The sequence below is a fragment of the Schistocerca americana genome, chromosome 8 (assembly GCF_021461395.2).
Source record: "Schistocerca americana isolate TAMUIC-IGC-003095 chromosome 8, iqSchAmer2.1, whole genome shotgun sequence".
Classification (NCBI taxonomy): domain Eukaryota; kingdom Metazoa; phylum Arthropoda; class Insecta; order Orthoptera; family Acrididae; genus Schistocerca; species Schistocerca americana.
In genome coordinates, this window is record NC_060126.1 from 63,733,131 (window position 1) to 63,759,302 (window position 26,172).

Genomic DNA, 26,172 nt, shown 5'->3' on the forward strand with positions numbered 1-26,172 from the left:
TGGACCTTCAGCATCCCAAAGCACCATCAACATGACTTTTTCTGCCTGATGCTTTGCTTTTGAATTTTTCTTGACAGGTGAGTTGGTGTACTTCCACTCTATGCTTTGTCATTTTGATTCTGGCTCATAATAGTGAACCCAAGTTTCATCACAAGTTAAAATTTTGTTAGGGCAGCTGTCACCTTCTCTGTCATAACGTTCCTTTAGTTCTGCGCGTACTGTGAACCTTGCTTCCTTGTGTAGCCCAGTCAACTCCTTTGGAACCCATCTTGCATATGTTTTGCCGTACTTCAGCTTGTTACAGATAATATTATGAACTGTACAACTACTAACTTGAACCTTATCAAGTACCATTTCCACAGTCATACGGTGGTCCGCACGAATAATGTTGAAACTGTACCTGGTCGGCCAGAGCGGTGTTCGTCAGTCACTGAGTCGTGGCCATTTTTGAACTGCACTACACACTTGTAAAAATTTGCGCGATTCATACAATCTTCACCATAAACAGTCACTCTGCAGTATGTATTCACTAGCTTCTTGCCTTCAGCAACTAAAAAACAAATAACAGAACGTTGTTAAACTAATGTGGAAGTTTCAAGTGAACTTGCCATCTTGAATTTTTTTTTTTTTTTTTTTTTTTGAGGTTATAAACAAAAGAATGTTGATACATCGGCCTATCCGGGCTCATCTCAGTTATACAGCCATAAAAGAACCAAACTTGCCCTACTGACAGTTTCTTCCCCAGACCAATTTGTCTCTTTAATTATCGAATGACCCTCGTGAATTAGGTCTGAAAACAGTTTTAATCGGTTGTGAATACCACCTTATTTTCTAGACCATAGTTCTGTAGCAGCTTCTTTACATTATTCCATAGCTTGTCCTCTGCAACTAAATTGTGTTACTGTTATAAAACAGTTTATCTATAAACGTAATTTTTATTTATTTAATTAACAGAAACCGCTTCAGTTGCTAATAACTTAATTAAGCCCAAGTGCAGTTTCGGTCTTCCCAGCCAGATCATTTTCAAGTGGATCTGAAGTGGTCGTCGTTAATGCGGAATATGATAGACAATGTGTCTCACAAAGGGTTTTGCACTCTTTGAACTTAAATAACTCGATCAAAAACAAGAAAAATATGAATTTTTGCGTCACATAAATGGTTAAGAAGTTACTGATACTTTTACTGATGAAGATGTTCAAAATGTCCTCCATCTGCAGCAACAAAGAGTCTTCAACACTGCGGAACACATGGACAATTGTGTTACGGTTACTACTGGAATGCATTCACAGACAGTCATAGTTATGAAACTTCCTGGCAGATAAAAACTGTGTGCCCGACCGAGACTCGAACTCGGGACCTTTGCCTTTCGCGGGCAAGTGCTCTACCATCTGAGCTACCGAAGCACGACTCACGCCCGGTACTCACAGCTGTACTTCTGCCAGTATCTCGTCTCCTACCTTCCAAACTTTACAGAAGCTCTCCTGCGAACCTTGCAGAACTAGCACTCCTGAAAGAAAGGATATTGCGGAGACATGGCTTAGCCACAGCCTGGGGGATGTTTCCAGAATGAGATTTTCTCTCTGCAGCGGAGTGTGCGCTGATATGAAACTTCCTGGCAGATTAAAACTCCGCTGCAGAGTGAAAATCTCATTCTGGAGTCATAGTCGTGTCTCGCATGTCATCCAGCGTACATGGCTTTGTAGCGAAGACGGTATCCTCCAGAGTTCTCCACAGAAAGGACTCTAACGGAGATAGATCGGGAGATCTGGGTGGAAACTCAGTTCCTCGTTGGCCTATCCACACCTCATATCTCATCCAGAAATTGCCACACGTCACGATGGTAATGTGACGGTGCACCGCCTCATTGAAAAAAAAAAAGTATCTTGATTCGGCACAGTTGGTGAACAGTTGGCAAAGTATTTCACACCTATTGCGGTTCCTTTAAAAAAGCATGGCCCTAAAATTCCTCTGACAGATATGCTGCACCAGACTGATAACACGAGAGATTAACAGCTCGATGTTCCGTAACGTGGGGATCCTCTCTTGCCCAGTACACACAGTTACGGCGATTGATGGTTCCACTTAATTTAAACGTCATCTCATCAGACCAAACAATGACATCAGTCATTTGTTCATTAACGCGAATCCTTTCACAAAATTTGAGCTTCTATCCGGATCGTCCTCATTCATTGCGTGGACGAATCTGGGAAGGTAGGGTTCCCACTTTGATTGCCTTAAAACGCGGTGAACACTTGAATTAGTTAGACCTGACTGCTGTAAGGACTTCTTTGGTGATCTGATGAAGGCTTGCACCACCGCTTCCAACCCTCTTTCATCCGTTACTGATTTCTCCCTGCCACATCGTCGCTTCTTCAGATGATGCACACTTCCTTCCTTCCTTCTCAAATTCGTCACGCAATTTCCTTGTTTTACACGTGACGACGGTGTAGTATAAAACTATGCCCGCCATCGTCTCTCCACTTCTTTCATGTTTTCACATTTCTAATAACTAAATTCAAGTTTTTATGCTCCAAAGACAAGTTTCCAGCCATGTTGCTATTAACGCGTAATTACTGACGACTGAAAATAAACGAAAGAAAAACAAATGAACGAGTCATGAGAGCATCATATAATCACAATTGGATCATGTTACGTTTATTTAATACAGGGTGTCCAGCTAAGGGGTCCCCGATTCCAAAATTAAATATCTCGAGAACGAAGATTGTCAGAGGTGGGCAACAAGCGGTATGTTTACTGTGAAAAGTGTAAGAATAATGTACAGAATTTATAGTTCGAAACGCTGCTAATAGATGATGTTGTATTCTGTGAGACTCTTACAGGATCAGCATGCATAATAATTAAACTCCTCCTCTGCAGGCACGCTTTGCATTACATCTTTGCGATATATCCACCACTCGCAGAACGCAGGTGGTGCAAACGATCAACGAAATTTCACATCGCATCCTATAGTGTCAACGAATATGGATTCGGGTGTCAACACAACGCCGATTCAAACCCGTCCGGCGTGGTGGAATGGTTCCGGTGGACGGTGTCTTCCAATGTGTCCAGCAAAAAGTAGACAGAACGGGTAAATAGAGAGGCCAGTCCATCCCTGCGTCAGTAAATTTGCGATAATCCAACGCAGTGACTCCATTCCCGGAGTACTCGTCAAGAAAGTGAATCACCTGTTCTGTGCGATGTGGTCTGGCTCCATCTTGCATGAACAACTCTGTACCTCGTCGGTAGTACAACTCTAGCTGTGTGGCAACAGATTCTTCCAAAACTGCACTGGCGATCGTATCTCTCACGAAAAAAGGGCGGATAATGTCTGTGTTGCATATCGCAGCCCAAAAAGTAACTTTGGGAGATGCAGAGGTTTCGTTTTACACAAATTGGAATTGTCAGAATCCCAAAATCGCCAGTTTTGTTTACACAAGGCACCATTCAGGTGGAAGTGTGCTTGATCTGTGAACCTGATGAAGCCAACCTTCATCATTAATCATTGTTAGAATCTGGCTCGTGAAGTCTGGTGGCTTTGGATTTAGAATGGAAACTTTCGTAGATTCTGTCTCAGTATTTCCTGCGTGCTGGAACGCCTCAGACTAGTCTCCTCGGTCAGATTTCTTTCGACATTTCTAAATAATACCAAAAATTGAGCCGACATTTTTCAGGAGTATCGTAACTGCAGTCATCACTCCCCGCTAGATCATCATCCACGCTGCCTGTCTATTGAAAATTGGCAAAGAGCCTGCAAATACTTTTCGCATCAGATCCTTTTGGAACATTAAATAGTCGTGTTTTAAACTGCGCCATATTGCCATAGAACTAACCTGTCGTATTCTGATACTAGAAAAACGTGTTCAACTGAATACGTGATTTAAACCTCCTCCTTCGGCACGCTAACATCCTTTCATTTCCCAATCGTGGAAGAGATCTCTCTCAGCTGCGGCGCACTATTTACAGGCACTAGGTACAGCGCATGAACCATGGACCTTGCCGTTCGTGGGGAGGCATGCGTGCCTCAGCGATACAGATAGCCGTACCGTAGGTGCAACCACAACGGAGGGGTATCTGTTGAGAGGCCAGACAAACGTGTGGTTCCTGAAGAGGGGCAGCAGCCTTTTCAGTAGTTGCAGGGGCAACAGTCTGGATGATTGACTGATCTGGCCTTGTAACATTAATCAAATCAGCCTTGCTGTGCTGGTACTGTGAACGGCTGTAAGCAAGGGGAAACTACGGCCGTAATTTTTCCCGAGGACATGCAGCATTACTGTATGATTAAATGATGATGGCGTCCTCTTGGGTAAAATATTCCGGAGGTAAAATAGTCCCCCATTCGGATCTCCAGGCGGGGACTACTCAAAAGGATGTCGTTATCATGAGAAAGAAAACTGGCGTTCTACGGATCGGAGCGTGGAATGTCAGATCCTTTAATCGGGCAAGTAGGTTAGAAAATTTAAAAAGGGAAATGGATAAGTTAAAGTTAGATATAGTGGGAATTAGTGAAGTTCGGTGGCAGGAGTAACAAGACTTCTGATCAGGTGACTACAGGGTTATAACCACAAAATCAAATAGCGATAAAGCAGGAGTAGGTTTAATAATGAATAGGAAAATAGGAATGCGGGTAAGCTACTACAAACAGCATAGTGAACAAATTATTGTGGCCAAGATAGATACGAAGCCCACTCCTACTACAGTAGTACAAGTTTAAATGCCAACTAGCTCTGCAGTTGACGAAGAAATTGAAGAAATGTATGATGAAATAAAAGAAATTATTCAGATAGTGAAGGGAGACGAAAATTTAATAGTCATGGGTGACTGGAATTCGAGTGTAGGAAAAGGGAGAGAAGGAAACGTAGTAGGTGAATATGGATTGGGGCTAAGAAATGAAAGAGGAAACCGCCTGGTAGAATTTTGCACAGAGCACAACATAATCATAGCTAACACTTGGTTCAAGAATAATAAAAGAAGGTTGTATACATGGAAGAACCCTGGAGATACTAAAAGGTATCAGATAGGTTATATAATGGTAAGACAGAGATTTAGGAACCAGGTTTTAAATTTTAAGACATTTCCAGGGGCAGATGTGGACTGACAACAATCTATTGGTTATGACCTGTACATTAAAACTGAAGAAACTGCAAAAAGGTGGGAATTTAAGGAGATGGGACCTGGATAAACTGAAAGAACCAGAGATTGTACAGAGTTTCAGGAAGAGCATAAGGGAACAATTGACAGGAATGGGGGAAAGAAATACAGTAGAAGAAGAATGGGTAGCTTTGAGGGATGAAGTAGCGAAGGCAGCAGAGGATCAAGTAGGTAAAAAGACGAGGGCTAGTAGAAATCCTTGGGTAACAGAGGAAATATTGAATTTAATTGATGAAAGGAGAAAATATAAAAATGCAGTAAATGAAGCAGGCAAAAAGAAATAGAAACGTCTCAAAAATGAGATCGACAGGAAGTGCAAAATGGCTAAGCAGGGATGGCTAGAGGACAAATGTAAGGATGTAGAGGCTTATCTCACTAGGGGTAAGATAGATACTGCCTACAGTAAAATTAAAGAGACCTTTGGAGATAAGAGAACCACTTGTATGAACATCAAGAGCTCAGATGGAAACCCACTTCTAAGCAAAGAAGGGAAAGCAGAAAGGTGGAAGGAGTATATAGAGGGTCTATACAAGGGCGATGTACTTGAGGACAATATTATGGAAATGGATGTAGATGAAGATGAAATGGGAGATACGATACTGCGTGAAGAGTTTGACAGAGCACTGAAAGACCTGAGTCGAAACAAGGCCCCCGGAGTAGACAACATTCCATTGGAACTACTGACGACCTTGGGAGAGCCAGTCCTGACAAAACTCTACCATCTGGTGAGCAGGATGTATGAAACAGGCGAAATACCCTCAGACTTCAAGAAGAATATAATAATTCCAATCCCAAAGAAAACAGGTGTTTACAGATGTGAAAATTACCGAACAATCAGTTTAATAAGCCACAGCTGCAAAATACTAACACGAATTCTTTACAGACGAATAGAAAAACTAGTAGAAGCCGACCTCTGGGAATATCAGTTTGGATTTCGTAGAAATACTGGAACACGTGAGGCAATACTGACCTTACGACTTATCTTAGAAGAAAGATTAAGGAAAGGCAAACCTACGTTTCTAGCATTTGTAGACTTAGAGAAAGCTTTTGACAATGTTGACTGGAATACTCTCTTTCAAATTCTGAAGCTGTCAGGGGTAAAATACAGGGAGCGAAAGGCTATTTACAATTTGTACAGAAACCAGATGGCAGTTATAGAAGTCGAGGGGCACGAAAGGGAAGTAGTGGTTGGGAAGGGAGTGAGACAGGGTTGTAGCCTCTCCCCGATGTTATTCAATCCGTATATTGAGCAAGCAGTAAAGGAAATAAAAGAAAAATTCGGAGTAGGTATTAAAATCCATGGAGAAGAAATAAAAACTTTGAGGTTCACCGATGACATTGTAATTCAGTCAGAGACAGCAAAGGACTTGGAAGAGCAGTTGAATGGAATGGACAGTGTCTTGAAAGGAGGATATAAGATGAACATCAACAAAAGCAAAGTGAAGATAATGGAATGCAGTCGAATTAAGTCAGGTGATGCTGAGGGAATTAGATTAGGAAATGAGACACTCAAAGTAGTAAAGGAGTTTTGCTATTTGGGGAGCAAAATAACTGATGATGGTCAAAGTAGAGAGGATATAAAATGTAGACTGGCAATGGCAAGAAAAGCGTTTCTGAAGACGAGAAATTTGTTAACATCGAATATAGATTTAAGTGTCAGGAAGTCGTTTCTGAAAGTATTTGTATGGAGTGTAGCCATGTATGGAAGTGAAACATGGACGATAAATAGTTTGGACAAGAAGAGAACAGAAGCTTTCGAAATGTGGTGCTACAGAAGAATGCTGAAGATTAGATGGGTAGATCACATAACTAATGAGAAAGTATTGAATAGGATTGGGGGGAAGAGAAGTTTGTGGCACAAATTGACCAGAAGAAGGGATCGGTTGGTAGGACATGTTCTGAGGCATCAAGGGATCACCAGTTTAGTATTGGAGGGCAGCGTGGAGGGTAAAAACCGTAGAGGGAGACCAAGAGATGAATACACTAAGCAGATTCAGAAGGATGTAGGTTGCAGTAGGTACTGGGAGATGAAGAAGCTTGGACAGGATAGATTAGCATGGAGAGCTGCATCAAACCAGTCTCAGGACTGAAGACCACAACAACAACAACAACAACAACAACAACAACAACAGGTACAGCGATTACAGCGCCATCTGTTAGCAGCTTTTAGAACTATCTCGAAACTTTTTTATAAAATACTTACGGCTTTTTCCATAAATATACCGTTTGTTTCACTCGTCTATTGATCGTATTTTTCGAGATACTTAATTCTGAATTTAGGGTGTCCCTCGCTGGACACCCTGTATTTCCTCAGTTATCAAAGTACAGACAGTGTAAATACCCGTGTTCCACGTAACAAGAGATGAAAAACAAGAGGCATGTATGCTCAGTTAAGTGCAGAAATGATATATAATTTGTGGTGTAGAGAAGATGCGTCAAACACAAAAAAAGTAAAAGTCAGTTGGCTTCAGAAAGTTATGTGCCCAATGACATCGTGTGAAAAATGGGTGCATGATTACCGAAACTATGCAGTTCGATACATTACAAGTGTTGGTATGCGTTACCTTCAAAAAGGGTTGTATTCTGATGTGTTCAAAATTCACAACTGCATGCTCTAGCAATAAAACACTATTAGTATTTTTCAGATTGAATAAAAGTTTAAGATAGTTGCAATGCATGGGGCGTCCTAGACGAGTGTAAAGTTAAGTGCCCTGGTGAGCGTAAGTTAAAACACAGGAAACTGTAGACGACTCTAGCGTAGCTTATACGAATCGTAGATCGCTTATAACGGCATGTTTACGAACATCGGGATACAGCTGCGAGCGTGCGGAGCATCATGAAAATAAGTTGTCAGCATCGGGGCGGGAAATGACTAAGAAAGTGGTTCCCCGTTGTACATTGTCCATGAGCGTCTCTTCCTTGGATTTTTGAAGGCAGGTCTAAAAAAAATGGTTCAAATGGCTCTGAGCACTATGGTACTTAACATCTGAGGTCATGAGTCCCCTAGAACTTAGAACTACTTAAACCTAGCTAACCTAAGGACATCACACACATCCATGCCCGAGGCAGGATTCGAACCCGCGACCGTAGCGGTCGCGCGGTTCCAGACTGAAGCGCCTTTAACCGCGTGGCCACACTGGCCGGCGGCAGGTCTAAGCTTCTGTTTATACATATATGTTTTTAACCGTAGAACACTAAAAGTAAATGTTGCTAATCGACATTTTATTCAAAGGAAGTCACAATTTATAGGTTGTGCACTACAGAATTACAACTACAGTAGTGTGTCAAACACATAATCAGTGTAAAATTTCTGTTTTTGACCCTATGCTCACACTATCAGACTGGCGGAAACCGCGAATTGGTATCAAGTGCAATCGTAAATTTTACGAGGGTGTAGTAATCAAGGGTTAAAATATCGGTAGGACTAGGAGGTTGATGGTTGAGATTTATACACTGTGTGTACATTATGCCAAGGAAATGCCTGTTAAAGTTTCTTGTGTGTTGACTTTTTCACGCCAGAAGACGTAACATTCCACGTCCACAACTATTTTAGACTTCTATCAACTGTAAAAAAAAATCACCTTTAGCCTTTCACCATTAAAGCAAACATTTTTGAATACAACTGTTCTTAATGCTAAAGCATACTAATACCTTTTAATATGTCGAAGGGTACAGGTTGTTTATAGTCATGATACACCACGTTTTCCCACGATGTCATCTGGCACGTAACTATTCCGAGCCACCTGACTTTTATACTCTTTGACGTTGCTTCTGTACAGCACAATGTAAATTATGTATACTCCTAAACTTGTACTGTGTATTTTATGCCTTTTTAATCTATTATGTGAAATATGCTTTTAGAATGGCAGTTTGCTGTGCATCTGGTCATGGGTTTAATCAAGTTGTTCTTAGCAACTGGGGTGTTCGGTCATGGACAGACTACTAAAACGTAATTTTTGTTGCTTCATAATACTGTGCGACTCTATTTCTTGGCTACTTTCGTGGAAGCTGTTCTCATCTGTTGTGTTTCTGCGTGTACTCTCACCACAGCTGCTTAGCAAGCCAGCAAGGCATTCTTCGTTGCTGCGAGATCTTTTTAAGACATTTGAATCACCAAATTTCTGCTCCGAATATCAAAATATTTCGCTGATTCCCAGCTGCATCGCAATAAGAGGTATCAGAGTCCGCGTGGAAAGCCACCACGTGCTCTTTGAAAGTGGAAAGGAAGAGAAACTAAGAGCGCTTCTACGAATCCTCCACCAAACACTTAAGTGTGAAGTGCGGAATAACCATGTACATGTAAACCAGCATGCCTTCACGACACTGCTTGTGTCTTGTGCGGTTAGAGAGAAGCCGAGTAACAGCCTCACCAGGTCTGTGCACTGGTAGCGAAGTGCCCGTAATTCTAGCGGCTGTCAGCCCTGCTGTGGGCACGTATGCACGTCCTGCTACGCCGTTCCCTGTGCGTTGTGTATGCGGATACACGCGCGCCACTTGGGTTTTCCTACCAGGCTATGGATGTCTGAATGCCTTCGGAGTTGCCGACCTCTCATTGCTGCGGACGAGTGACTTCCATATCTCGGTGATAAGAAGAGTATTTATTGTACAATACACGTGCCTCATTGCGTGCTATCATTTACACAAAACATCGTTTAGATATCTCCAACTATTTGTGACATACACGCCTAATATACTGATACACCTGCCTAATATTGTATAGGGCCCCAGCGAGCTCGTAGAAGTGCAGCAACACGACGTGGCGAATACTCGACTAATGTCCGAAGTAGTACTGGAGGGAACTAAGACCACGAATCCCGCAGGGCTCTCCATAAATCCGTAAGAGTACGAGAGGGTGGAAATCTCTTCTGAGCAGCAAGTTGCAAGGCATCCCAGATATGCTCAATAATGTTCACGTCTGGGAATTGTGGTAGCCAGCGGAAGTGTTTAAACTCAGAAGAGTGTTCCTGGAGTGACTCTGTACCACTTATGGACGTGTGGGCTGTCACATTGTCCTGCTGCAATTGCTCAAGTCCGTCGGAATGCACAATGGACATGAATGGATGCAGGTGATGAGATAGTATGCTTACGAACGTGTCACCTGTCAGAGTAGTATCAAGACGTATCGGGGGTCCCGTATCACTCCAACTGCATGCGCCCCACATCTTTACGGAGCCTCCACCAGACTGAATAGTCCCCTGCTGATGTGCATGGTCCATGGATTCGTGAGGTTGTCTCCATACCCGTACACGTCCAATCCTCTCGATGCAATTTGAAACGAGACTCGTCCGACGAGGCAACATGTTTCCAGCCATCAACAGCCCAATGTCGATGTTGACGGGCCCAGGCGAGGCATAAAGCTTTGTATCGCGCAGTCATCAAGTGTACGCGAGTTGGGCTTCGGCTCCGAAAGCCTACATCGATGATGTTTAGTTGAATGATTCGCATGTTGACACTTGCTGATGGCCCAGCATTGAAATCTGCAGCAATTTGCGGAAGGCTTGCACTTCAGTCACGTTGAACTATCCTCTTCAGTCGTCGTTGATCCTTTCTTGCAGATTCTTTTTCCGGCCACGGAGATTTGGTGTTTTACCGGAATCCTGATATGATAGTATGGGCAAATGCCCACTTTGTCAATACCTCGGAGATGCTGTGTCCCGTTGCTTGTGCGCCGGCTGTAACACCACGTTCAAACTCACTCAAGTCTTGATAACGTGCCATTGAAGCAGCAGCAGCAGCAACAACTGCGCCAGACGCTTGTTGTCTGGTATAGGTGTTGCCGACCGCAGCGCCGTATTCTGCCTGTTTACATACCTTTATATTTGAATACTACTGCCTATACCAGTTACTTTGGCTCATCAGTGTATGAAGATAGTAATGACCACATCATTCGCGATACGCAAGGACGTGAGTTGGCGCGTTGCGCGCGACCGTTCTTCCGATATAAAACCCAACATTTCGAGAACGAAACGAGAAATAGTTCTTCTCTCAGTTTTACATAAAATTTCGATATCCTACCTACATTTCATTCACTTCAGTGTATGAGCTAAAATCAACCACATGCAAAGTTTACGCAATGCGTTTTTACCTCTGCAAAATCTTTAAAATTTGGCACAATGTTTTGGTTAATTTGATGCAGCATAGTAAGTGTGGCATATAACGAAAAAAAAATTCAGTCCTCTATCAAGCGAAGATATCAGACTGTAAGATGTGCTAAAATACACTACTGGCCATTATAATTGCTACACCCACGAAAGTGACGTGCTACAGACGCGAAATTTAACCGACTGGAAGAAGATTCTGTCATATGCATATCATTAGCTTTTCAGAGCATTCACACGAGTTTGGAGCCGGTGGCGACACCTACAACGTGCTGACATGAGGAAAGTTTCCAACCGATTTCTCATACACAAACAGCAGTTGACCGGCGTTGCCTGGTGAAACCTCGTTGTGATGCCTCGTGTAAGGAGGAGAAATGTGTACCATCACGTCGGGTCGGATTGTAGCCTATCGCGATTGCGGTTTATCGTATCGCTACATTGCTGCTCGCGTTGGTCGAGATCCAGTGACTGTTAGCAGAATATGGAATCGGTGGGTTCAGGAGGCTAATACGGAACGCCGTACTGGATCCCAGTAGGCATCCGCATGGCTGTAATGGATCGTGCAGCCACGTCTCGATCGCTGAGTCAGCAGATGAGGACGTTTGAAAGACAACCATACGCACGAACAGTTCGACGACGTTTTCAGCACCATGGACTATCAGGTGTGACACCCTGGCTCCGGTTACCCTTGACGCTGCATCGTAGACAGGAGCGCCTGCGATGGTGTACTCGACGACGAACCTGGGTGCACGAATGGCAAAACGTCATTTTTTCGGATGAATCCAAGTTCTCTTTACAGCATTATGATGGTCGCATCCGTGTTTGGCGATATCGCGGTGAACGCACACTGGATGCGTGTATTCGTCATCGCCATACTGGCATATCACCCGGCGTGATGGTATGGTGTGCCATTGGTTACACGTCTCGGTCACCTCTTGTTCGCACTCACGGTACTTTGAACAGTGAACGTTACATTTCACATGTGTTACGACCCGTGGCTCTACCCTTCATTCGATCCCTGCGAAACCCTACATTTCAGAAGGATGCTGCACGACCGCATGTTGCAGGTCCTGTACGGGCCTTTCTGGATACAGAAAATGTTCGACTGCTGCCCTGGCCAGCACATTCTCCAGATCTCTCACCAATTGAAAACGTCTGGTCAATGGTGGCCGAGCAACTGGCTCGTCACAATACGCCAGTCACTACTCTTAATGAACTGTGGTATCGTGTTGAAGCTGCATGGGCAGCTGTACCTGTACACGCCATCCAAGCTCTGTTCGACTCAATGCCCAGGCGCATCAAGGCCGTTATTACGGCCAGAGATGGTTGTTCTGGGTACTGATTTCTCACGATCTATGCACCCGAATTGCGTGAAAATGTAATCACATGTCACTTCTAGTATAATATATTTGTCCAATGAATACCCGTTTATCATCTGCATTTCTTCTTGGTGTTGCAATTTTAATGGCCTGTAGTGTGAGACGTTTTCACCATATCTCATATCGGCCGGCAGCAGCATTTGGCGGGCAGTAGAGCCGTAACAAAAGCCGCCCTCACTATGTAATGCAGAGAGCACGCGTGTAGCAGCGGAAGGGTTGGGATGCGCGTGAGTTGCAGAAGGGTCCGGACTGCCGGGCGCCCGCCGATGCGTTTTAGAGCGGTGGCCGACGCCTGTTTGTTGGCACTCGCCGCGCTGCCTCGCCTTCCCACTGATCTGCCGCCCAAAATAATTCCAACTGCCGTGACGGGCAAACACCTCGTCCCCGGCAGCCACAGCAGGCGTTCCTACGTGGTCGGAGACTTCAGAAAATCTGCCGCTGTCGTTGCCAGTCCGTTCCCAGCCACGAACGATTTACCATTTCCACTGTTTCCCTGTAGACCTCAAGCGTTCATCTACCTTCAGTTGCGTAAACAACTGCGGTTTGGTCACCAAATTTCCTTACTTTCCTTATCGCCCAGTCCCTTAAAACACATAGAACGCACAAACTGCACGTTCTATAAATTATTTGCACAATTTCTGCAGAAAAAAGTGATGTGAAATGAGTCGGTTTCCGAAGTATGTATGCTTACACGATCCGCTAGTGTCTGTGGCTGCATATTGTCCACTTACACCGGACGGTTATATTTAATGTCCAGCTACGCACTGAAATCCGCTGTGGGCTGAACTTATCGTATGACAGAGAAACTTTGCGGATATGCTACTGCGTGAACGCGGAATCGATTTGCGTTGGAAACACGTTAGTTCCAACTGTGGCCACCAGGTGCACATTCAGCGCTGTACACCATTGGTATAACCGTATGGTTATACCAATGGTCTAACGAGCTGAGAGACCGTGCGCTGTTAGTGAAACTGTGTTATGTGAACGGTAGCAATTACAGTATCGCCGACTGAAAGGTCTGAAGACTCTCCCCATGTCATTAAATGTTTAAAGAAGATATAACATATGCAGACACGGGTGAGCTTGCTATGGGACACGGAACAAGCAGACCACGCAGCTGGACCTCCTGGTCACAGCCATCTACCTGGGAAGACACGACTGAGATGCTTCCGGACTTTGGAGGCGAGGTGGGCTGGAGCACCATCACATAGCAGCCACACAACCCTTCGAATCATCAGTGGCACTTCTTCCAGCAGGGGTGCCAATGCAGTCAGCAAGAAACGGCGATAGTTCCGGCCTGTTAGGCGACACGGAGGGAAGACTGGTCCCAGAATACGGTCGTCAATTATCGCGGACCACACATTCCGACTGCGCCGATGCTGATGATTCGCTGTCACCATTCCATAGGGGTTCTGCTTACCATCCCACATATGAGTGTTACGACTCCGCTTAAGATCGGCCTCATTTGTGAATAGGATGCATGACACAAATACCGGAAACGCGGTTGCATGGTGAAGAACCCAGTGACAAAGCTTTTCCCGAAGTGGAAAGCCTGTCGCCAGTAAGCCCTGCACACGTTGTAAGTGATAAGGGTGGAAACAATTTTCATGGGCAATGTTGCACGCGGTCGTCTGGTTCACCCTGTATCTACATCTACATCCATACTCCGCAAGCCACCTGACTGTGTGTGGCGGAGGGTACCCTGAGTACATCTATCGGTTCTCCCTTCTATTCCAGTCTCGTATTGTTCGTGGAAAGGATTGTCTGTATGCTTCTGTGTGGGCTCTAATCTCTCTGATTTTATCCTCATGGTCTCTTCGTGAGATATACGTAGGAGGGAGCAATATACCTCTTCACTCCTCGGTGAAGGTATGTTCTCGAAACTTCAACAAAAGCCCGTACCGAGCTACTGAGCGTCTCTCCTACAGAGTCTTCCACTGGAGTTTATCTATCATCTCCGTAACGCTTTCGCGATTACTAAATTATCCTGTAACGAAGCACGCTGCTCTCCGTTGGATCTTCTCTATCTCTTCTATCAACCCTATCTGGTACGGATCCCACACTGCTGAGCAGTATTCAAGCAGTGGGCGAACAAGCGTACTGTAACCTACTTCCTTTGTTTTCGCATTGCATTTCCTTAGGATTCTTCCAATGAATCTCAGTCTGGCATCTGCTTTACCGACGACCAACATTATATGATCATTCCATTTTAAATAACTCCTAATGTGTACTCCCAGATAATTTATGGTATTAACTGCTTCCAGTTGCTGACCTGCTATTTTGTAGCTGTGTATTCGCAGCGCATTACACTTGTCTACATTGAGATTCAATTGCCATTCCCTGCACCATGCGTCAATTCGCTGCAGATCCTCCTGCATTTCAGTACAATTTTCCATAGTTACAACCTCTCGATACACCACAGCATCATCTGCAAAAAGCCTCTGTGAACTTTCGATGTCATCCACCAGGTCATTTATGTACACTCCTGGAAATTGAAATAAGAACACCGTGAATTCATTGTCCCAGGAAGGGGAAACTTTATTGACACATTCCTGGGGTCAGATACATCACATGATCACACTGACAGAACCACAGGCACATAGACACAGGCAACAAAGCATGCACAATGTCGGCACTAGTACAGTGTATATCCACCTTTCGCAGCAATGCAGGCTGCTATTCTCCCATGGAGACGATCGTAGAGATGCTGGATGTAGTCCTGTGGAACGGCTTGCCATGCCATTTCCACCTGGCGCCTCAGTTGGACCAGCGTTCGTGCTGGACGTGCAGACCGCGTGAGACGACGCTTCATCCAGTCCCAAACATGCTCAATGGGGGACAGATCCGGAGATCTTGCTGGCCAGGGTAGTTGACTTACACCTTCTAGAGCACGTTGGGTGGCACGGGATACATTAGGACGTGCATTGTCCTGTTGGAACAGCAAGTTCCCTTGCCGGTCTAGAAATGGTAGAACGATGGGTTCGATGACGGTTTGGATGTACCGTGCACTATTCAGTGTCCCCTCGACGATCACCAGTGGTGTACGGCCAGTGTAGGAGATCGCTCCCCACACCATGATGCCGGGTGTTGGCCCTGTGTGCCTCGGTTGTATGCAGTCCTGATTGTGGCGCTCACCTGCACGGCGCCAAACACGCATACGACCATCATTGGCACCAAGGCAGAAGCGATTCTCATCGCTGAAGACGACACGTCTCCATTCGTCCCTCCATTCACGCCTGTCGCGACACAACTGGAGGCGGGCTGCACGATGTTGGGGCGTGAGCGGAAGACGGCCTAACGGTGTGCGGGACCGTAGCCCAGCTTCATGGAGACGGTTGCGAATGGTCCTCGCCGATACCCCAGGAGCAACAGTGTCCCTAATTTGCCGGGAAGTGGCGGTGCGGTCCCCTACGGCACTGCGTAGGATCCTACGGTCTTGGCGTGCATCCGTGCGTCGCTGCGGTCCGGTCCCAGGTCGACGGGCACGTGCAGCTTCCGCCGACCACTGGCGACAACATCGATGTACTGTGGAGACCTCACGCCCCACGTGTTGAGCAATTTGGCGGTACGTCCACCCGGCCTCCCGCATGCCCACTATACGCCCTCGCTCAAAGTCCGTCAACTGCACATACGGTTCACGTCCACGCTCTCGCGGCATGCTACCAGTGTTAAAGACTGCGATGGAGCTCCGTATGCCACGGCAAACTGGCTGACACTGACGGCGGCGGTGCACAAATGCTGCGCAGCTAGCGCCATTCGACGGCCAACACCGCAGTTCCTGGTGTGTCCGCTGTGCCGTGCGTGTGATCATTGCTTGTACAGCGCTCTCGCAGTGTCCGGAGCAAGTATGGTGGGTCTGACTCACCGGTGTCAATGTGTTCTTTTTTCCATTTCCAGGAGTGTATATTGTGAACAGCAACGGTCCCATGACACTCCCCTGCGACACACCTGAAATCACTCTTACTTCGGAAGACTTCTCTCCATTGAGAATGACATGCTGCGTCCTGTTATCTAGGAACTCCTCAATCCAATCACACAATTGGTCTGATAGTCCATATGCTCTTACTTTGTTCATTAAACGACTGTGGGGAACTGTATCGAACGCCTTGCGGAAGTCAAGAAACACGGCATCTACCTGTGAACCCGTGTCTATGGCCCCCTGAGTCTCGTGGACGAATAGCGCGAGCTGGGTTTCACACGACCGTCTTTTTCGAAACCCATGCTGATTCCTACAGAGTAGATTTCTAGTCTCCAGGAAAGTCATTATACTCGAACACAATACGTGTTCCAAAATTTTACAACTGATCGACGTTAGAGATATAGGTCTATAGTTCTGCACATCTGCTCGACGTCCCTTCTTGAAAACGGGGATGACCTGTGCCCTTTTCCAATCCTTTGGAACGCTACGCTCTTCTAGATACCTACGGTACACCGCTGCAAGAAGGGGGGCAAGTTCCTTCGCGTACTCTGTGTAAAATTGAACTGGTATCCCATCAGGTCCAGAGGCCTTTCCTCTTTTGAGCGATTTTAATTGTTTCTCTATCCCTCTGTCGTCTATTTCTATATCTACCATTTTGTCATCTGTGCGACAATCTAGAGAAGGAACTACAGTGCAGTCTTCCTCTGTGAAACAACTTTGGAAAAAGACATTTAGTATTTCGGCCTTTAGTCTGTCATCCTCTGTTTCAGTACCATTTTGGTCTCACAGTGTCTGGACATTTTGTTTTGATCCACAACCGCTTTGACATAAGACCAGAATTTCTTACGATTTTCTGCCAAGTAAGTACATAGAACTTTACTTTCGAATTCATTGAACGCCTCTCGCATAGCCCTCCTCACACTACATTTCGCTACGCGTAATTTTTGTTTGTCTGCAAGGCTTTGGCTATGTTTATGTTTGCTGTGAATTTCCCTTTGCTTCCGCAGCAGTTTTCTAACTCGGTGGTTGTTGTACCACGGTGGCTCTTTTCCATCTCTTACGATCTTGCTTGGCACATACTCATCTAACGCATATTGTACGATGGTTTTAAACTTTGTCCACTGATCCTCAACACTATCTGTACTTGAGACAAAACTTTTGTGTTGAGCCGTCAGGTACTCTGTAATCTGCTTTTTGTCACTTTTGCTAAACAAAAAATCTTCCTACGTTTTTTAATGTTTCTATTTACGGCTGAAACCATCTATGCCGTAACCGCTTTATGATCGCTGATTCCCTGTTCTGCGTTAACTGTTTCAAATAGTTCGAGTCTGTTTGTCACCAGAAGGTCTAATATGTTATCGCCACGGGTCGGTTCTCTGTTTAACTGCTCAAGGTAGTTTTCAGATAAAGCACTTAAAAAAATTTCACTGGATTCTTTGTCCCTGCCGCCCGTTATGAACGTTTGAGTTTCCCAGTCTATATCCGGCAAATTAAAATCTCCACGCAGAACTATAACATGGTGGGGAAATCTACTCGAAATATTTTCCAAATTATCCTTCAGGTGCTCAGCCACAATAGCTGCTGAGCCAGGGGGGCCTATAAGGACATCCAATTACCATGTCTGAGCCTGCTTTAACCGTGACCTTCACCCAAATCATTTCACATTTCGGATCTCCGTCAATTTCCTTCGATACTATTGCACTTCTTATCGCTATAAACACGCCTCCCCCTTCACTGTCCAGCCTGTCTCTGCGGTATACATTCCAATCTGAGTTTAGGATTTCATTACTATTTTTACATCTGGTTTCAGCCAACTTTCTGTCCCTAGTACTATATGGGCGTTGTGACCGTTTATTAATGAGAGCAGTTGTGGGACCTTTCTATAGACGCTCCTGCAGTTTACTATTAGCACATTAATATTGTTATTCCCTGTTGCATTTTGCCTCCCTTTACCATGCCGCGTCTCAGGAGGCGTCTTGTCGGGCCTAGGGAGGGAATTCTCTAACCTAAAAAAACCCCCATGTGCACGCCACACGTACTCCGCTACCCTTGTAGCCGCTTCCTGCGTGTAGTGCACGCCTGACCTATTCAGGGGGACCCTACATTTCTCCACCCGATAGCGGAGGTCGAAAAATTTGCACCCCAGATCTCCGCAGAATCGTCTGGGCCTCTGGTTTAAGCCTTCCACTCGGCTCCAAACCAGAGGACCGCGATCGGTTCTGGGAACGGTACTATAAATAGTTAGCTCTGATTCCACCCCGCGAGCGAGGCTTTCCGCCTTCACCAATTCCGCCAACCGCCTGTACTGGCGGGCAGACTGCCTGGTACTGACACGGCGGTCGCCTTCCACAGTGTTAATCAAATTTTCCTCCAAGTCCCTTTCCCGAACATTTCGAGCACGTCCTTCATGATTTCCTGCTTCCTGAAACGACCCTGTCTCAGACAAACGTCGAAACACTGTTGCAAACATGGAATGCTGTGAAACTTCCTGACAGATTAAAACTGTGTGCTGGACCGAGACTCGAACTCGGGACATTTGCCTTTCGCGGACAAGTGCTAGTTCTGGGAGGTTCGCAGAAGATGTTCTGTGAAGAGTGGAAGGTAGGAGACGAGGTACTGGCAGAATTGGAGCTGTGAGGACGGGTCATGAGTCGTGTTTGGGTAGCTCAGATGGTAGAGCACTTGCCCGAGAAAGGCAAAGGTCCCGAGTTCGAGTCTCGGTCCGTCACACAGTTTTAATCTGCCAGGAAGTTTCATATCAGCGCACACTCCGCTGCAGACTGAAAATCTCATTCTGGAACTGCAATTGTTTACAGTGTATATAAATGGTCTACTAGAAAGCGTCGGAAGCTCTGAGACTGTTCGCAGGTGATGGGGTTGTCTATAACAAAATAGCAACGCCGGAAGACAGTATCGATTTGGAGAATGACTTGCAGAGGATCGATGAATGATGCAGGCTCTAGCAGTTGACCCTGAACGTGAGTAAATGGAACATATTGCGCATACGTAGGAAAAGAAATACATTACTGTACAGCTACGCTATTGATTTGAAACTGCAGCAATCTGTTTTTACCGTAAAATATCTAGGAGTGACTATCCAGTGTGACATTAAGTGGAATGACCACCGCCGGCCGATGTGGCCGAGCGGTTCTAGTCGCTTCAGTCTGGAACCGCGCGACCGCTTCGGTCGCAGGTTCGAATCCTGCCTCGGGCATGGATGTGTGTGACGTCCTTTGGTTAGTTAGGTTTATGTAGTTCTAAGTTCTAGGGGATGATGACCTCAGGTGTTAAGCTCCATAGTGCTCAGAACACTATGGCTGGCTTACACACGCAATTGTCCGCTGTGAGAACGCAGCGCTACCTGGATTTGAATCTTTCGCTGACCGAGATGTCATCGCCTGCAAGACATGGCACTGACCCGAAGGCGCTAAGTAGACCTAGTTCTCTTTATAGTAATATGCCTTTTACTTTGTATACTCGTTCTTGTAGGAAAGTATGTATGGCTGAAAATGTAACTGTAACTGGTGATAGTTAAAAAGGGTCTTCACATGTAATAGGCATAGATCTAGACCATCACATAGGAATTCCAAACTGCATCGGGATCCACTGCAAGTACTATGACAATTAGGCGGGAGGTGAGAAAACTTGGATTTCACGGGCGAGTGGCTGCGCATAAGCCACACATCACGCCGGTAAATTCCAAACGACGCCTCGCTTGGTGTAAGGAGCGTAAACTTTGGACGACTGAACAGTGGAAAAATGTTGTGAGGAGTGACGAATCACGGTGCACAATGTGGTGATCCGATAGCAGGGTGTGTGTCTGGTGAATGCCAGAATGCCCGGTGAATGTCATCTGCCAGCCAACAGTAAAATTCGGGGGCGGTAGTAATATGGTTTGGTCGTGATTTTCGTGGAGGGCCCTCGCGCCCCTTGTTGTTCTGCTTGGCACTGTCACAGTACAAGCCTACATTGATGTTTTAAGCACCTTCTCGCTTCCCACTGTCGAAGAGCAATTCGGGGATGGCGATTGTATCGTTCAACACGATCGAGCACCTGTTCATAATGCACGCCCTGTGGCGGAGTGGTTACACGACAAAAACATCCTGGTAACGGACTGGCTTGCACAGAGTACTGACCTGAATCCTATGGAACACATCTGGAATGTTTTGGAACGCCGACTTCGTGCCAGGCCTCACCGGCCAACAGCGATACCTTTCCTCTGTGCAGCATTTCGGGAAGAATAGTGTACATCCTCATCACTGCCCTCAAAGAAGTTAGAAAAACACAAAAATTCTAGCAATACTCATGTAAATGGGGTTGCAGGTTGGAAAAGCGCTCCTTCCCCCTCCCTATGACAGATTTGATGCCCCGCCCCCCCCCCCCCCAAAAAAAGAACCGATCTACAGTGTTAGTGCAAGCTCCATTGTCAAACTGAGTGGTATGGTTAACCACTAAATTCTCATAACCCTCTTCCTCAAAGATGGAAATGCATCCTATATCATAGTAGTGCCTTATTCAGTGTATTCCTCAGTAAGCCTCTCAAGTTCCCTTTTACTATGACTGCCCAAAACCTTGCTAACACAATCTGCATACCCACCCTCCTAAATAACGGTCTCCCACACTACAAACCAACCCGCCAACCACTCCTGCCACATTACTTCTTACCAGACTGGGACTCATCAGTGTCAATGACCACTCAGCCGCCAAACTTTCCTGAACTATGAACGAACCTCCCTACGATAACACTGTTCTTGCACTCACTCCATTCTCATGCGCACAAAAATTTGAAGAGTAGCTGTGACAAAAATGATAAGGAAGCAACAAAATCTCACTCATGGACAACCGAGATTTCTCGAACCGGTACCACGCCGAATCGGTCCGTAGATGCTATCGCGACGACACCTCCAGACATATAGGTCACTGATCCGAGGCGCCAGAGGTCTGGCCACCTTCATACCCTGCCGACGAGCACGACACCTAATACATACCGCTGTCAACATAATGTTCGATTATGTATCTTCGCCCAAAGCCGCACGTAGAGAATAACTTGTAAATTCATCGGTCATGTCCATCCCTAACAAAAATCCATAAAAAATATTAAATTTCGTTCCACGCATCAAATCCTAAACTAACCATACCTAACAAAAACATCGAACGCATAACCACAAAAACCAATAAATCATAACTCATTGGAAATGCAGCATACGCTTTCAACTCCACGTCAACATACTAATTACCAAACTGATATGAACCCAGCGCCACACGCTACACAGATAACTTCACACTTCAACATCAACAACGAGAGGGCGTCCCCGAACGCAACACGACATTTACAAATACGAACTTACTCAGAAACACCGCGCCACTGTGACGTCACACACAAGAACAACGTTACGTCATAGGTCAAATCGGACGATTCCAGTGACCATAAGATCCGTGTCTCGCTGTCAAAAGTGACAGGCAACATTACCTTGGCAGTCCGCCAGCTTAGCTGGGTGGTAACGTGTTTGCCTCCCACGCAAGTGCGCCAGGGTTCGATTCCCGGTCGGGATCGAGATTTTCTCCGTTCGTGGACTGAGTGTTGTGTTGTCATCATCATCATTTCATCCTCACCACCGGCACGCAAGTCACTCAATGTGGCGGCGACTGAAATAAGACTTGCACCTCCCCAGATGGGATCTACCGGCCAACAATGCCATACGCTCATTTCCATTTACCTCGGCAATCTTTACAACTGTGTATTTAGGCGTGGAACATAGCCTTGTGGTTGCGTTTTTTCAATATAGTTCCATTTTGGTTTATTTTGTAAAGGTGAGTTCTTGACAGAACGACATTGCACTGCTGATTTTGTAACTCTGGCCCCCCCATAGTGTTTTTGTATTTTAGTGTGTGCACATATTTACAATTTAGGTCTTTTTCTTTCTTTTTCTACGATTGTCCTTTAGGGGACCATGTAATAGACATAGTTCCCTTCAATTACGGATTTGTTACATGTATCTTCGTATGGTGGTTTCATTTGAAGTATGCTTGTTTCTAAGTTTAAGGAACGTTACCTTGTTTCACTTGCTTGGCGTCCATAAAATTGTTACGCAGTTCACAGTTTCCTGTCATTGTTTATAGTGAAGAGCAGATTTGGTCTTGAGAGTATACGTGCAATACATGTAGTGTTGATGCTGTCTGGTATCATGAAGCTTGAAATATATCTCATGTTGATTGCGATTGTGCGTTAACTTTCGGCTGTATTTTAGGGTATCATAGTTATTTTAATCCATACTGCATGCATGCATGCGGCACTGTTCTCTTCAGATGGCTTCGTTTGTTTCACTTAGAAGTTCGAATGATACGGATTGTTTGGTGGATGATTTGACTAACTATATGTGGACTGTTGCTACTTTCCTTCTTACTCAAGTACTGCTCCAACCGGGAGTTCCCGATTTAGTGTTCATCGCATGTCGAGTATCCAATAGATTTCGATGAGCGACATACTATTGCAGTGCAAAGGGACCGTTCTCGCTTGCGAATGTTAATTCGTTGTGATTTTACTTATTGACTCTAGTCCTAATGTTTTGATCACATTGATTTGTTCCATCATTTCTCGGGCTCGGCAATCATTACAATTATGTGTTTCCGCATGAGACTCTTTCTTGTGTGCAATTTTATTTGTAGTTGGATATTGATTTATTTTGTATTTTTGTATTTACGGAATACCACCCTAGCGTAGATACGGGCTGCAAACGTGTGAACACACTGAGATAAGCGACTTTGACAGAGGCCAGATCATTATTACGCAGAGACTCTGAACGAGTATCTTGAAACCTGGTCGAATGTTCACGTGCCACTGTCGTGAGTACCTACGGAATAAGGTAGGAAGGCAGTGAAACTAGGCGTTGAACGGTTGGGCGTCCGCAGCACTTCACAGAGCGTGAGATTTGGAGGCTTCTCTGTTCTGTAAAATAGCACAGATTGTGATCTCTGGTGTCTCTGCCGAAAGACCACAATGCTGGTGCACGCACAAGTGTTTCGGAGCACACCGTTCATCGTACATTGTTGAACATGGAGCTCGGAAGCAGACCACCCCTACGTGTTGACATGTTGATCCGAGGCCGTTGTCAGTTGCGGCTGCAGAGGACTGGGGACCATTCGGATTCGAAAATGTTGTCAACGAGGTGAACGGCGGCTGGCTCGAGACGTGCAGCATGCCATGGACAGGGGCCGGTGAGAGTAGTATTATGAAATGGGAGACACTCTCCTGCGCTTGGACGGGACCTGTGGTAGTAATCGAAGACACTCTGACAGCTGCAAACCACGTGCATTGCTTCTGCTTGGTATCTTCCCTGACGGCGATGTCATCTTTCAGCAGTATAGGTGTCGGTGTCTCGTAGCCAGTGGTTTGAGGAGCGTTACAGTGAACTCACGTCGAAGTCTCGGCCTGATGTAAATCATATCGGGCCCCATCACCGCGCTCGCAAACGAGCGACGCGTTATTATTCGCGAATTACATGATCTGTGCGTGAACATCTAGTGTCACGTCCCTCCAGAAACCTAGCAACAAACTGTCGGATCCCTGATACACAGAACTGGTGTATTTCGTTCCAAAAGCGGACAGTGAGCTAGTCAGCAGGTGACCATAATGTTTTAGCTCATCAGTGCGCGGTCACCCGCTTGCTCTTCAGTTTGTAGACCTCTGAAGAAGGGGAGTACATGGCAACAATCTGGAGACCCTTCAAATCTCTACCGTGTTACATCCCCAAAACACAATTTACCCTTTAATACAGCTCTATTGCACTTAGACACGGTACATGCTCTTAACGCACTTCAGTTAACAGTAAGCATTTATTTATACCATTAATGCACTATTTCTAAAAATATGATTTTTGTCATCCACTGCAATGCGGAAAATATTAATTCTACAGACAAGACATGAATAGGGCCCTTTTTGGGAAATTTAAGTTAGTTTAATTTTCACTATCAGCCACGATTTTCGAGATACTGAAGAAAAACATTACGAAGTGATCTTTAAACGCCCCTACTGCCCCTCCCATCCGCCGCTCACCGTCAACCTGTTGGCATTTTCAGTACGTTGTTCACGATATACCCCCCCCCCCCCTTCCACTGCCCTAAAATTTGCAACTACGCAATTTCTTTCCCCTTTTCGACATTCTTTGATCTTCGTTGTCTGCGCTGTTGTGTAATTTCTACTTCCTGTGCTGTTTTATGCAGTCATAATGCTCCCACTGATAAATTTCCACATTCTTTCGTAGCCTATCGACCGAGTGCACCAACGTTGATTGTAAGTCAACTACGGTAAAATCGGCACTTAGCCCCGTTCAACGCAAACTCCGGTGCGCCGACCTCGATGAGAGTTAACTGAGGAAGTTGACGGATGACTAAATTTGACCGCGACTCGCACCCGGTTTTACTGGGGTTTTATAAGCATATGGTATTCTGATGGCTGTGTGCTTTGAGGTATGAAGACATATGACATCGCATGCTGTGCACCATAAGTAAGAAGAACCCAGAATCATTATTAATTTATGATTGAAACTTACCAGGAGCAGAATTAAGTTGTGCCTCCGCATATGATCACAATGCCTATTTTTCTCCAACAAGGGGACCATACGACTGTCTGTTTGTTGTATTTTTTAATATTTATTATACTTGAAGCCTAAAAGTCAAATGTACATCTGGCAAGCAGTTCGATGCAACTCTTAAAAATTCTCGGGAAAATCGACTTCTAAGTTGTCATATACTGTTCAATGTGCCAATATAAGATAGAAGTTTTCCGATGAGTATAGTGGTTTTGTGGTTGTGTGCTTGCTCACTGCTTGGAGCACGTGCGTACAATTCCAGGTGGATTCAAAATTTTAAACAAAAGTGCATGTTCTTTGAGGATGTACGTCAACCGTAAAATAAAGAGAGACGAAAAATATGGTGTATTTTTTTATTTATACTATCTTGATTAACAGCCTTTTATAAGCGATAGGTAATTAGTAATTTTCTTTTGCAATGAAAACTGAGATTATCTGTGCAGTATACTGAGTGATATTGCGGATATGGGAAGTGCTATTGATGAACGGTTCACACAGAATGGACTGGCAGTCGGGGGCTCGTATTGTTAACCAATAAACAGATTGTAATAATACTTAGTGTATTTTTCGCGTAAACATATTCTCTTAAATGGAACAATGCCTATTGACATTAACAAACTACAAGGCAGTTTAAATTGGAGTAGCAACGGTGTCTGTTGCAAGAGTCTACTGCGAGTCGTTCACGAGATATCGTATTTTGAAGTTTCCTCGTTACTGGTCAGAATCCGCAAATCAGTGTATGCACTTGTGTTGTTCTTTAGTGCGTGTGCTACCGCGGATATTGTACGAATGTCGATGTGTGAACTTTTAGAAAAAGTTCTCATAAAAGACTCGCACTAGAATCCTGCAACAAAGACCACATACTTTCTAATTAATCCTAGTTTTAGTTTATTAATGTCAGTAGGCATCGTTCTGCTTAAATACGTGTATGTTTGCAGAAAAAACGCTTCCTCAGTATTATTATAATTTGTTTATTGGCTAACAACACGAGCCCCTGACTACCAGTCCATTCCGTAAAAACCTCACACCAGTATCACTTA